This window comes from Quercus suber, unplaced genomic scaffold (assembly GCF_002906115.3).
Source record: "Quercus suber isolate HL8 unplaced genomic scaffold, Cork oak 2.0 scaffold_151, whole genome shotgun sequence".
Taxonomy (NCBI): Eukaryota; Viridiplantae; Streptophyta; class Magnoliopsida; order Fagales; family Fagaceae; genus Quercus; species Quercus suber.
Window position 1 is genome coordinate 680,021 of NW_027069612.1, and position 14,800 is coordinate 694,820.

Here is a 14,800-nt window from a genome sequence, read left to right on the forward strand (position 1 = left end):
TTTATGGAGGCACGAGATGAGCCTGACAATTGAGGATCTAGACTTAAGATAATACCCTGCATCTCCAAGCAGGTGGCACTTATACATCCAAGCAACGTCGTGACAAGTGAGATTTAGCCCCATTTGCTCATTGAGAGTATCTACACTACCCAGAATCCTAAAGAGGTTAGGTGCACACTGGTGGGAGCACAGCCTATGGGTGATTAAATAATCTCGGGTTAACCTACCCATGGGAAGTGTTATTCCCCCTTCTATGAAGGCTATCATGGGAATGACCACCTCCCCCTCATTCCTATGGGTAACCTGATCCGGAGCACAATACTGCAAGGCTACTCCCTGGGAAATATGGTACTTGGCCCTAAATCCCTCCATACCGACGGGAGAATCTATGAGGGGAGCAAATCTACCCATCTAAGCAGGCTAAGGTGAAGTGAAAGAAATCTTCAAGGAAATGAAATAAAGAGCAGAAGGCCGAGGAGACTGGCCGTGGAGAAAAGAATCTAAAAGATAAAGAACTTATGAGAATAAGCACAAGGGTGGCTTCTTGAACTTCTTAAAAGGTTTAGAAATTTTTTTAAGATCCAAAAGACTTAGAAGTTTGGAAAGCCTTGAAGGTTTGAGAGTTTAGAAGTCTGGAGAGCTCGAAGATTTGCAAAGTGGGGAAAATGACTCCCCTAGTTGTCTTATATAGGTGGCGGAACTGGGTGGGAGTTATCCTGCCCAAAATTTGAGGAGAAATGCCAGCTATAGGATCTCCATCTCACCATAGGATGCAGGGAACAAAGCGCCGCTTGGAGCATTTAATGAGACGTTGCGAACTCCAAAACGCTAGAAGAGTTACGGGACATGCGAAGTGGTAGTTTTGAGGGGCTACTGAGGGGATGGTAGGCCCAGTAGTATATATTGGGCCAGGGGCCCAGTCCGAGGATGCCTAGTAGTCCGAGGATGGTTAAACGTTGTCATGGAAGTTCGCATTAATGAATGAAGAGATGGGATTTGATCATAAGAGTCTAAGAAGGTGGTCCGAGGAGGATTATCTCCTTGGCTGAGCAAAGCTAAAGTCCAAAGGTATGGTTTGCCATCCAAGGCAACGTTCTAAGAGATTCTATTGATAAGGATACATATCATGAAGGTATAGGACAAAGGGGAACTGTGAAATATCTAAGAGAAAGATGCTACCACCGCATTGAATGCTTTGTAGCTAACTCTCTGGCCACATTAATGAGGAAGTGATACCTGAACAGTAATTTTCAGCCTTACAGCTACTCCCAAAAATTTCAGGAAGGTGCTGATAGGACAAGGATCAACACTAGTAATCTGGTCTACACGTGGAGGGTGGAGATGAAATAAGAAAAGAGTATAAAAGAGAAAGAATACCTTGACAGAAAAGGGGGAGAGAATGAAGAGAAAAATATTGTAGCAACAAGAACGGTGTTTGTAATCATATTCAAGGGATATATATAAGAACTGATCTCCTCGGATTGTGCCAAAGAAGATTTTCTTTGAATTAAATTATTTTATCTTTGCTTCGTTGTCATTTGGGCCAACTATAATTGTTGCATGATTCATTAAGGCCTAGTTTTTAAACTCATTCTCTATAAATTCATTGTATTGGGCTCTTTGGGCCTAATTCTTTGAACCTTTTGGGTTGAGGAACTAAATCTCGCCCTTACAGTGTCATTTCCTTTAACCTCAATGAAAGTTTGAATATTTAACCTGGAATTTTGGTAATATGTGCTAAATTAGATTTATATTTTTAATGTGGGTATAATTCAGGAGAACTCTTTTGTTATACAAATCATAACCCAAAATACACACATACACACACACACACACACATTATAAGACCAAATTCTTACATATTTTGTTGTAAATGCAGGGTATCTACTTTTCATGAGGCACAATTTAATATATATGTGTGTGTGTGTGTGTGTGTGTGTGTGTGTGTGTAAGTTAAGAAAATATTTTAATGATATAATTGAAATTTAGTAACAAAATATATTGATAGGCCAAGAATGTATTGACCCATTGTGATAAATTAATTGATTAATTAGCCAAGTTTATTAATTAATCAAATTAACATGCAATGTACATGGAAATACAAACAAATTACCAATTAAACGAAGTACGTAGTTGAAATTAAATTGACACAGTGATTTGTTTACCAATGGGGAAAACCTACATGGCAAAAACCCTACCAGGTGATTTTAAGGTCACCACTCCCGAAAATTCACTATTATCAAAACAAGCAGTTACAAGTAAAGGAATTCAAGTACCTTATACCAACCTACAGTTGAACCCTTAGCCCAATACCCAATTGGACTTGTTCTGTAGTGATAATCTCTCTTTTTCAATGCACGACTCCCAGTACGTGACTAACCAATTGTGCAGATCCCAGTACGCTACTTGATCACCAACTTGAGAATGATGGTGGCTACAAAGTTCTTCAATTCATCACATGATGAAGATCATGAAGTTTCTTGGCCACAAAACCTTACGGTGTACAAACATAGCAGCTTCTTCAAGAGAAAGATGAATTAGGGCATATGTCTCCGGTTCACAATATGCTTGTGAAAAACTTTTGCATTCAGCTGCATTAGCTGTGATGGCCCTTAAAACAATCCCTATATATGTTTAGGGTTGTGAGAAAAGAAAACCCAAACATACACCCACGGATTGGATTGAAATCAACTCTGAAAAACTGAATTTCATAAACTTCGATAGATAGCCATCTATCGAGCTAGCTGTTGAGGCACAAGCTTCAGCAACTTTTAAACCTCGATAGATACTAGCTATCGAGCTTTAATGAACAGCACTTCTTCAGTTGATTCTTGGATAGACTTGCATGGTTTTAACACTTGAACTTAAAACCTTGTTTCTTAAAGCATTAAACACATCCTAGATCTACCCAAATACAAATAAAGTGCGTTTTGTCAAAGGATTAGTCAATTACATAAAATTGTGACATATGTTCCTAATATTGAATCACATATGTCCTAACATATATAATCAAAGTAAAAGAACAAAAAATTAAATGCACATTGTGTAAGACCAAATTCTTATAAAAACAAAAAATTATATGTTAAAATAGAACCAAGTATGAAATTCCTTTTGAATTTTATCAGTGTTTAAAAGGAGAAAAAATATTTTAGGGTACATGATGAATGCACATTGTGTAGGCCAAGTTTTTATTAGATATTAGATATCTCATAAAAAAAATAAAAAAATAAAAGTCTTTATTAGATATAAAAACTTATAATACATTAATAATTAATCTAATAAATAATGAAACTCCTTTCACCTAAAGTTCATTAAGAGCGTGAATTGAAATGATTTTAAAAAAAAACTGATCATTTTAATTGAAAATTATCTTACCTACCCAAGTTTTTAAGTTGCTAGAAAGAAGAATGAAGAATGTAGTCACTTTTTTCAATGAAAAATATTATGTAAAGATAAATTTTTGTGTTTTTCAATGTTTGATAGTATCAGAAAAAATGAGTCAAAATAAAACTATTTTTGGTCAACAAAAAAAGTATAGCTTATTTTTCTTTTTAGAGGAAGTTCTCTACTAAAATGTTTTGGAAAACAACTCTATTTCACAGCAAGAGGGTTTTTTTTTTTTTTTTTAAGAATGAAATACTTGCTAATATTTAATACATAATGAGGAAAATTAGACAAAACAAAAGACAAAACGTCTGGTGGAATAGCCTCTATACAAACGAGTAAAAGAAAAGAATGTCTAGCTCTTTGGGCTAAGACATGTGCAACTGCATTGTCTTGCCAAACAACATAAGAGAAAGAAATACTTTGAAAAGAGTTTACAGTAAATAAGATATCCTTGATGAGATGACCACCTTGTGAATTTGCCAATCCTCCAAACCTTAGAGATCTGATCACCGACTCTGAGTCTCCTTCAATAACAGATTTGTTAAAGCCCGTTTTGAAGGAGAACCACACAACCTGCTTGGCAGAGAGCAATTCTAGAATTTCAACAGTAGGTGGTTTCTTAATCTTCTCGGACAGTGCAGCCATTACCTTGCCCATGGAGTTACAGATAATCACTCCAATACCAGCCTCATCCTGCTCGTTAAACATCACACCATCGAAGATGATCTTCACTAAATCCAATTCAGGAGGATACCACTTCTTGAGGACCTTGCATCGAGTGACAGGAGAGCAACTAATCTATTTTGTGAAGTCTTGAACATAATCTCAAGTGAAACTTGGAATTTTTTCTAGCAGCAATGAAGATTCTTGAAGTCGGATTTTATTTCGATGATACCATATTGACCATGCTATAGCTGCAAATGGAGCCACTGATTGTGGTCATTGTTGAATCAACTTCAAAACCTCAGAAAATACACCTGAGGTAACTCTGGACCTGTCCACCCAACTGAAGATCGGAAATTTTTTTTTCAACTCATTATTTAAGGTTGTTACAAAACATAAAAATGAGATAGTTTTATAGAAAACCTTTTTTTTTTAATTGAAAAATAACTAATTTTCTAAAAATTATTATCGCCGAAACAAATAGAGCTAGATTTGAATCCTTGGAATTTAGAGTAGAACATATGGGAATTCGAACCAAGACCAAAAAAAAAAATGTAATCTCTTCCTACAAAAAGAAGATAGTCAATCAATGTAATCAAGATTGATAAGACTGTTATATTTTATTATATTGAATATGATATATTTTACATAATATTTAGGTAATAAATTATGAACTCAACTAAGGAGAATGAGTTCATCTCTTAAAGATTTAGGTAGAAAACCATGTCTATGATGAATTGGGTACATCCTGTATAGATGCATCACCATTCCTTGAACTTGAAGAAAAACTACAGTTGTCATCGTGAATAACCACATCATCTGAACCTTCTGTGGAATTCCTTGTGTGATTCTTTATATCATCAATACCAGGTGAAGGTTCAGAAACCTTGGGACTTGATACGACATGTACCCTTGATTCTTCTCCCTTAAAGGTATGTGAAGAGAGATCTTTCTGGTCAAAATATTTTGCCATTTTAATTAATTTGGACCAACAAGAGTCGGCAGGATTGTTGTCACTCAAAACAAGCCAATATGAGTAAAATAACTTGAACACATAAACCAAGAGTGAGACAACAGAAGCGATTCCAGCGATGAGGAAGAGGCCCCCAAAACTGTCCACTCCAAGACTATGACTATCTGGAGAAATTTTGGTGTTTTGATCTTCACAGGTAAGCTGACTTGGAAAGTACTTATTCTCAATTGCTTGAATTTTTGATCTATTTTGTGTGACATTCAAGATTGCCCTCGACATGTGAGGGACAAAAGGAGATCCTTGTGGGAATACCTAAATAAACATGTTAAAAAATTATAGCATCTAGGAATAAAAATTAGAGGAGTCCATTTCACAAGAATTACTATATGAATTACATGTTTATTAAGAGTCAGTTATGAAGCAGAATGAGTATGACCAAGAATAAACTTTGATACATAAAGGCTATTACTAATTTCTTATTGGTCTTACAATCTTGTCGCATTCTTTACTGTATTCTTAAAATTGAGAGAACAAAAAATCAGGTTTTGTTTTGGATATTAGTGTCATGTTCAGTTGAAATAGATCAAATTATGATTGAGGTTAAATATTACAAATTTAAAGGTATATCCATTGTCACATCATTTAAATTTTAAAATAACATGACAAAATGTATACTCTTAAATTTAGAAAATAAAATTTTAACAGAGAGAGTGAGAGACTCACAAAGCCAAATCCATCGGTTTGGTAGAAGGGTCCAACTGTAGTATACTTAGAGGGATAATTTGACAATAAGATCTTTAAATAAGGGATTTCATCAAAAATAGCTGCAATCCCACCATTGTGAGTTCCGTTTGACAGTGCTTCATGATACTCTTCAAGGGTCTCATATGGTTTCAACTTGGACTCATGGATATCTAACTTTTCTTTTAGAAGCTCCTTAACAAAGGAATTCTTTTGATATCCAGCAAAATAACCATTCTTTTTAATCTCTTTAATGTCAACAAACATAGGTTGCAATCTCTATACTGTTAATATTGAGGTTAGGCTAGCAGTATAACTTTGAGTTAGGATGAGTACCAAGAAAATCCATATGACTAGCACAAATCTTGACCAATTATTTACCACTTTCTCCCGTGCAAAAACCATTGAATTAATATTACTATACATGTGTATAACAAAAACCCATGTTTTGATTTGAATTGAACCACAAATAGAGAGATTAAAATCCCCTTTATGTTTTGAGCACAACATGTAACCCATTGTGATGTTGTTTTATGCATAAGCCATTAGTTGTGTAACATTAAACCTCTTTAATTTTTTTTTTTTTTTTTTTTTTTGTAATACCCCCCTTTTGGCATTGTTTTTTGTAAAAATGTATATCTACATATGGACATGTGTTGTCATATAAGCAACTTACCCTTTATTTTCCTGGATGCATACTGGGTAACACATAAAATTATATTATGGGGTTTCATGCTTTATGGAGAAAAAATGAGGGTCTTGCATACTTTTTCCTAAAAATTTTCTACAAGATTTAAGAAATTTACTATGAGCAAAGGCAAGTGTAGAGAAGAAGAACCAAAAAATCAAGCCAAGTTGTTGCGCTAGAGGGCCTCAAAACTCAGTGTTTACACGATGTTCAAGAACCCGTATTACAAAACCTATAAAGATGAACGCTACACCAGTTGTTAGCCATAAATTCAAGCTTAGTGGCTTTAGAAAGATCCACAAGCTTTTTCTCTCATCATGCTTCACCGAAACCACCATTTGCACACCTGATTCCGTATAAGGCAAAGTGAAATCAACATATTTGGAGTGATCAGCAATAATTTCTATGTCTCCAATAACTGCATCCAACTTCTATATTTTGAGAAATAGGTTATTATCAATTTATGGACTTTGAAATTAGTTTAAAGAAGTAAGAGATACTACAATTTTACTGCATGAATTTTACAAATTGATGTGCCAATAGTATATAAAAAAAAATGGATAATTACAGTAAACCCACCTATGGTATGGCCTGTTTTAACTTTGCCTACTCGTGGTTTAAAACTTTACACTTTCCCCACCTGAACTTCAATCTGTTACCCACCTCTGTTAAAATCAAGGGTAAAAATGTATTTTATCTTCACTTTTATGTGTCTCTCCTTTAAAAAAAATAAATAAATAACAGAGAAAACTCAAACAAACAAGATCAAAGAAGGGGTTTTGTAGCTTGGGTTCAAGAACACACTTCCTCTTGGTATGAACAGTCTTGAGCCAATCAATCCAAATAAAATTTTCATATTTGCACAAATCCTAAAAAACATTTACAAAAATCCTACACTTGAAAGTGCTCTACTCTAATTTCACAAAAATCCTTTCAAACACTTTCAGTCATTCACAAAAATCATACATGGCTTCACCTTAGTTCTCTCTCAAATCTCAAACCAAAACCAAAGCAAACCCCTCTTCAAAACCCAGACCCACCACACCTAGCAACACAAACACAGACCCACTACACCCATAGCAAATAAAATAAGATAGCAGAGAGAGAGAGAGGCGGATCAAAGTCATAGTCGAAGCCAAACTTAATGCGAAGGAACGCATGGCCAAAGCTAGAACTTGCACTGCTGCAATATTCGTTTGTCATTGCTTCGTTCACCGCCACCATTAATGACCATGGTTCTTTCTCTCGCCTTTGCTGGAACTCATTTGAAACCCTTTGATTCTCTCCTGCTACTTTCAATCTGAGAATGAGATTGGGTTTTATGTTGGGTTTGGTTTTGGGGGTTTGTTAATGGTGGGTTTGGGTGAATTTTCCAAAGGGTTTTCTTGTGTTGGATTGTGAATTAAGTTTTGGTATGATAAAGGGGTTTGATTGAAATGTTGGGAATTAGTTTCCTTTTATCTTGTTGGACCAAACAAACAAAGGGAAATCAAGCAAGAACGAAAGATATATGACTACACAACAGAGAAATATATATTACCATCAAAAGAATCATAAGATTTTGAAACAAAACAAAATACATATGATTACACAAATTCAAAACCTTCAAAAGAAAAATACATGGTATAGTCATTTAAATCTGCTAAACATGTTCAAATATTGCAAAAACTAACACAAATTCAAATGTTAAAACTTCGAAAATGCAAAAAAAAAAAAAAAAAAAAAAAAAGATATATATTTAAAGAATAAATTATTGAAGTGTTGGTCGTGGCCATGGTTGTGAATTGGGGATTCTCACGACGTGTTTCTGTGGCTGCTTGGCTAGGGTATTCTTCTTACTAACTTGGAGAAGAGGAGTTACGTTTTATATAGGAATGAGAGGGGCGGATGAGTATTGATATTTTATACAATTACAATGCAAAGTTCAAGCTCAAATCAACCTCAACGTTGAAGATAAAGATAATATTAAGTAAGCCTTTTCTTTTATCAACACAGATATATAAACTAAAGATTAAAACATATATCTAATAGAGTTTTACTTAAATTAAACTATTGTAATGCTTAATAAGATAATTGCACGTTGAATAAAATAATAAATATATAAGATATAAAACCTAAAATAAAAAGAATCTAAAATAAAAAGAAAAAGAAAATAGTGGTGACGTGAAAAAATTATGGGAGTTTCAGAGGCTTCAATTATATATATATATATATATATATTAGATTAGAATAGAGTTCTTTGGTTGTTTGTCACGAGCGGAGTTAACAATGCTAAGAAAGCATGGGAACCGTGTCTAGCGCTGATTCTCGAAGCTATTGGATTTTTTTATTTATATTTGATTTGTATTCCTCCAATTTATTCTCGTAGAAGTTCTTCAGCAATCAAAAACCCTAACTTCTTTTATTTTTGTTATGTTTGTTTTTTTCTTAAAAATTTGTTTTTCTAACGGCAAAGAGAAAGGTGGGTAACAGAGTTCTAATGGAAGTTACCACAAGTGAGTAAAGTGTAAATAATTGAACCACAAGTAGGTAAAGTAAAAACGAGCCTAACCACGGTGGGTTTATTATAATTATCCCTAAAAAAGATATCAGTATTTATTCATTATATTGATAAAGTTGTACTAATCACATTCTTTGATAAGTTAGTTTATAAGCTTTTGGTAGTAAAAATTTATAGTAAATTTAACATTTTTAAACTAATTAAGACACACCTGAAGCCATTAGAAAGAAGAAATATATATATATATATATATTACTAGTCACTAACCCGTGCAATGCACGGGATAGTTAAATAAAAAGATAATTAATCTACCTCACAATAAAAAAATAAAAATAAAAATAAAAATAAAAAAAGCTAAAAGAATCGATAAGAGGTTGATTTTCCCCCATTTAAAAAAAAAAAAAAAAAAAAAAAAAAAAAAAAAAAAAAAAAAAAAAAAAAAAAAAAAAAAAAAAAAAAAAAAAAAAAAAAAAAAAAAAAAAAAAAAAAAAAAAAAAACAATAACAACAACAACAACATTAAAGACAATATGAAAACTAATCACTAAGAATTGCAACTGTTATATGTTTACTTGGCTCAAAGCCAGAATTAAAATTCAATTTTACAACAATAAAAACATACAACTTCATATTAACTAAAAATCAACCTCATTACACAAATCCAATGTTCGCTATAATGTATTTTGCAGATCATGCATCTAAAAACACTCATTGTGTCAAGAATTTCAATAAACACTATTGACACTTTTATCTTTGTTCTAGACATTTAATTTACACAAAAGTCAATAGCAACCGCAATTAGCTATCACGGTTGCTCAATGCTATGACAATCTTGATCTCATTTATTTCCTTTAAACCTACATGTGAAAACTAATTTCCTGTAAAAATTACATTTTACACAAAATCTAAGCAACCTAACTTGCCTTACATCTTATAATTAAGTTAATAACATCTTATAATCTTACAACTATAGCTTCTCACTCATTAAAAGGTCATAGTCAATGCACAAAGCTTCTACTCATTAGACTTTATTGGACTTTGAAAAGTAATAAAATTGCACATCATCAAACAACATAAGCATGAGATGATACTGTTTCAATGTAGTGAACAAATCAGAAGCAAAATCAATGCAAATAACTCTAAATAGTTGCATGCAAATATATATATATATATATTCAAAAGCAAAATTGAAAGCTTTTTGTCATATAAGCAAAATCATAAATTCTCTTTTAAATAGCCTGCATTCCAATCAATAGCTTTTGAGTGTGACTACCTCCAAGAAAATAGAGTGATATACAGGGAACAATCTTTAGAAGGTAAACTATTATTATTATTATTATTGATAGGTAGGTAAACTAATAGCTCATTCATTCCCACAATAGAAAGGCATTAGACGAATTGCGCATAGCATAACTATTAATATGTGTCTTTCATGCTCAAAATAGAACCTAATACGTGCAATGGAGCATTCATTATTTGACATGGCATTATCATCTAACTATCAAGTCTTAACCTGATGCTATTGAATTGAATATCAATAACCATTCAAACATAGAAATGTTAAACATCAAATGCTTTTAAGTCACAATTTCTTAACATCTTTCACTTTTAAATTTTCCATGTTAAGTTGACCAATCAATACTCAGAACCTTATAATATATATTTATAATTAAGTAAATAAACATATCATAAATACTCAGAACCTTTTTTTTTTTCACTTTTAAATAAAGTAAATTAATAATAGGGTAGGATTGAAGTAAGTCACTACATGGACATATCATTGTAGAAAATATGGAATGAGACAAATGATCAGCTTGTGAGGATGGTCCTCTAATAAATAGCTAAATAAGAACTTTCTACTCTGATGACTACATATAATCAAGTGAAGATTATGAAATACAATGCCTAAAAAATGAGAGAAAATATTACAGTATATAAATGCAGAATTGATATAGGAAGACAATATTTCTAACATGTTCCCAATTTTCTTGAAGTTTAGAACAATGTTGATAATATGTAAGGCACACAACATGATATACAACAACTAAATTTCTTTCATCAAGGCATTCGTTTTAATAAATTCCAATCACATCCAAGAAAAATTTGGCATTTGTGAGATATAGAAAACGATGACCATAAATCGGGTCAAATAGCAAAGAAAGAAGTCTGGCCTAAAGATGAACATTACGCTGTCTACAAAACTTACTGCAAAACTTGGAAAATAGAAAGAGCGAAAACGTACCCAACAATTTTTAGTGGGTGCCTACTCTGGAGGTTCAATACGCTCTCTGTAAACAATTCTGAGGCATGGAGCCATGCCTCAATTCAGTTTCCCTCAGACAAATAATCAATTCTGAAGTATAGTACGTTTTGTAGAAAGCCATGCCTCAATTCAATTTCTCTCATAGAAAATAGAAAGAGTGAAAACCCACTGGTAAACAAAGAAGGCCAGCAACGGTGGAAGTTTTGGAGACAGAGACTGGATGGAGAGAGAAGAGAGCAATTGAAGCGTTAATTTTCTAGCTATGGTAGGGTTTTTTAGTTGGGGGTTTTATGCGTATGAGTGTTGTAGTCGGTTTTTTTCAAGAGTATTGTGGGTTTTAGCGTTTTTTTTTTTTTTTTTGGTTAGAAATAATTTTTTTTTTAATAATGCTGACATGGAAAATTGTAGAAACTTCAAAAGCTTTAGTTATATATATATATATATATATTGATAAGGGGGCGGGGGCACCTACCTTAGTCTTAATCTCGTAAAGAATTTGACTGTATGTCCCGTTGCTCTGCCTTTGGGGAATAAACTCATGAGAGAGGGGGAAGGGCAATGCATCTCGTACAGCCAAGAACACTTCAATGGAGAATCCTGATACATTAGGTGTATCATCAGTAGAAGAATTCCATTCCACTTTCACGAATTCTTTAAAACCATTTTTCACGGGAACCCCAATCCTTAACCTTGAAGGAGGTTGGTGTATTGTGTATCCTGGCCAAATCAGTGGTTTAAGTTTGTCCTTTGAGGTCGAGTATGCCTTTTCACTAGTATCCTTTAAATCTTTGGAAAATCCTCTCTGTGGGGTCTAATATCCAATATTTATCTCGGTTTTTCCTATCACATTGAATACTTCAAAGGTTGAAGGCTCCAACTGCCCATTAACCAAACCAAAATTCCCGCTTAGGCCATCAAATCTAGTATTTACAACTGTATTGCGAAGCCTTATACCATTTTCAAAAATGTCTAAAGCTGCTAGATCAGCATTACAACCGCTAGCATTTTGCTTCAAGAAGCGGGAATGCATGCCAGCCTTCTCCACTGCCATAGCCAATGCCCAAATTGTATCATATGCCCATAATCCAAACAGGTTTAAGCTAGTAGTACTCTTGATCTTTGCCTGGATTGAGGTTAAATTTCTCTTCCATTTTCTTTCAAAATCTTCAAGGTGTTTAGATGGGGTTAAGTATGGCCTTATTTCCAATACACCTTGCATTGAGTCCAAGACCTTTGAGCTCATAGGATCTAGGAAAGATGATAAACCTTCTGTGACCATCCATGCATACCCTTCACTCATCATTTCTGCATTCTTTGCAAGTGCAAAGAATTTGGAGCCAAGTGAAGCAGTCATGTGAACAAGAAATATTCTTATGTAATTTTCCTTTAACTTATTAAGCTCTTTAATGATTTCCGTATTATTAGAAGATGGAGGAATGACACATCTGTAAGGGACCCGAGTGTCAATCACTTGTAAAGCGTCCATTAAATGTGGAATCAAACTATTGCCATACTCTGTGTCTTCGTAAATAAGGACAATTTCCGACCAACCAAAGGCCTTAACAATGTCTGCTATAGCTTTAACTTGTGCGGAGTCATCTTGGGCAATGCGTATGAAAAACTTGTTTTGAGATGGAGAAAGATAAGGACTTGTGGCTGAAAAGGAAATGATGGGAACCTGAGCTTTACGGCCAAGTTCTATCACAAACCTAGGTTGTGCTGACCTTTGAGGTCCTATAATGGCCTGCACTTCTTCTTTCTTCATTAAATCCAGTGCTGGATTTCATTCCAACAGTAAATTACTTAGAAAATTGAAATTTTACTGGCAATGTTCAAAACAACTACTATAACAACAACAATACACTGATAACAAACTCTATCAATACATTCTGGAAAATATTAACATGTTGAAACTATACACCAACATATTTTATCAATGTCTATTTTGGTTCATAACTGGTAGAACCAAGGGCTTACTGCACTGAAAGTTATAACTGATGGTAAGGGTACAACTTTATTCTCTGAAAGGGTGGCAGACTAACGCCAACAGGTTGATTGAGACTTGGCATAATTGACCTCCGTCTCTAGTAGGATGTTAGAGACTTGGCCCATTAGGCCTCTACCCAACAATCCCACTCCCAACACCTGCACATGTGTAGCAAGAAGCCGAACTTGTGACCTACTATGATACCAATTGTCAAACCTAAACTATGTCACTCACCTCAAAACCAATTGTTGATGAGGAATAAACACTCAAATCTTTTATGGTTTCACTGTTGGCCTATTTTTAGAGCAGTTGTAGGGAGTTGAATTGTGATGCCCTAACAATAACTTATAGAAATAATAAGAGAAAAAAGAATATGAGGAAACGAGAGTTTTAATCAAAGGAAAAACAACAAAAGAACTTAATTACATAATAAATTTAAAAGTTTATACTAATCAAATTCTTTTTGCAGTAATTCATTATACTATACAAAGGAAGGAGATAATTACAAAATAAATTGAAAAGTTTATATTAATCAAAATAACAAAATTGACATAAGTTTAACTTGGTATATAGTCAACTACTAAAAATGAATCACTTAATAGATAAGGAAAAACTTATGTACAGTATCTTAAGTAATATTCATTATGTTTCCCTCTTAAAATCCTGTCATGTAGCTATTTAACTAAAAAATACACGTCTATTTAATGAGAAAAAAGTCACATGACAGAATTTTAAGAGGACACCTTAAGGAACAGCACCTAAGTACTGTACCTAAATATTGCCTTAATAGATAAACATAAAAAAAATTATTAATATACTCTCTTTTAATGAATTTTTACATTTAAATATCACTTAGAATTCAAAATTAATGACTTTTTATTTTCCAAATTGGAATAAAATACTGTTTGTTTATTTCTTTATTTTCCAATTCGAGTCTTAGCTTTGCCATGCGCTTCATTCATAAAGAGGTTACGAAGTTTGTCACAACTAAAAAACTAATACATTACAATATGCCAATAATTTTTTGTAAAAAGGTGAAGGTGAAGGGAAAAAGCTATTTCTAGACTCCTATCAAAACAAATAAATAAATAAATAAATAAAAGAAGCTATTTCTTGACTAAGGGAACCCCTAAGATTTTATTTTATTTTTTAAAATAGTGTGTATTTGCATAAGATTAAGGTTTTAAATTTGGGGGAAAATTATACTTGGCCCACCTCAAATTGAATATTTCTTAAAAAAAAAAAATGGTTATCTAGTTCATTCCTGTAGTATGTGGTCCTTCCTAGAACAAACAACCAATTTACTTAATAGATTCCTAAGTGCTTTTTTGTATCAACTTATTTGTCAACTTATTTAAATTTTTTAAAATAGTCAAATAACTGTTGGTTTAAAAATAATAATAAAAAATTGTGTTTGACTCTTTAGTTTTTCTGTTTGGATCCAAAGTTTAAAAAATTAAATCTTTGGGGTTTGGATGTTGTCATGTTTGACTACATCTAAATGATTTGATTCCTTTTTTGTTTGGATTTTTTTTTCTTAAAAATATACTCAAAAACATTAGTTAGTTGTTAGTTATAATATGTGACTTTTCCAATCAT

General features: G+C 33.0%; 1 pseudogene; it reads right to left on the reverse strand.

Moving 5' to 3' along the window:
* Nucleotides 1-4,777: 4,777 nt before the first annotated feature.
* Nucleotides 4,778-14,800, reverse strand: part of LOC112022236 (glutamate receptor 2.8-like) — a 35,484-nt pseudogene continuing 25,461 nt past the window's right edge.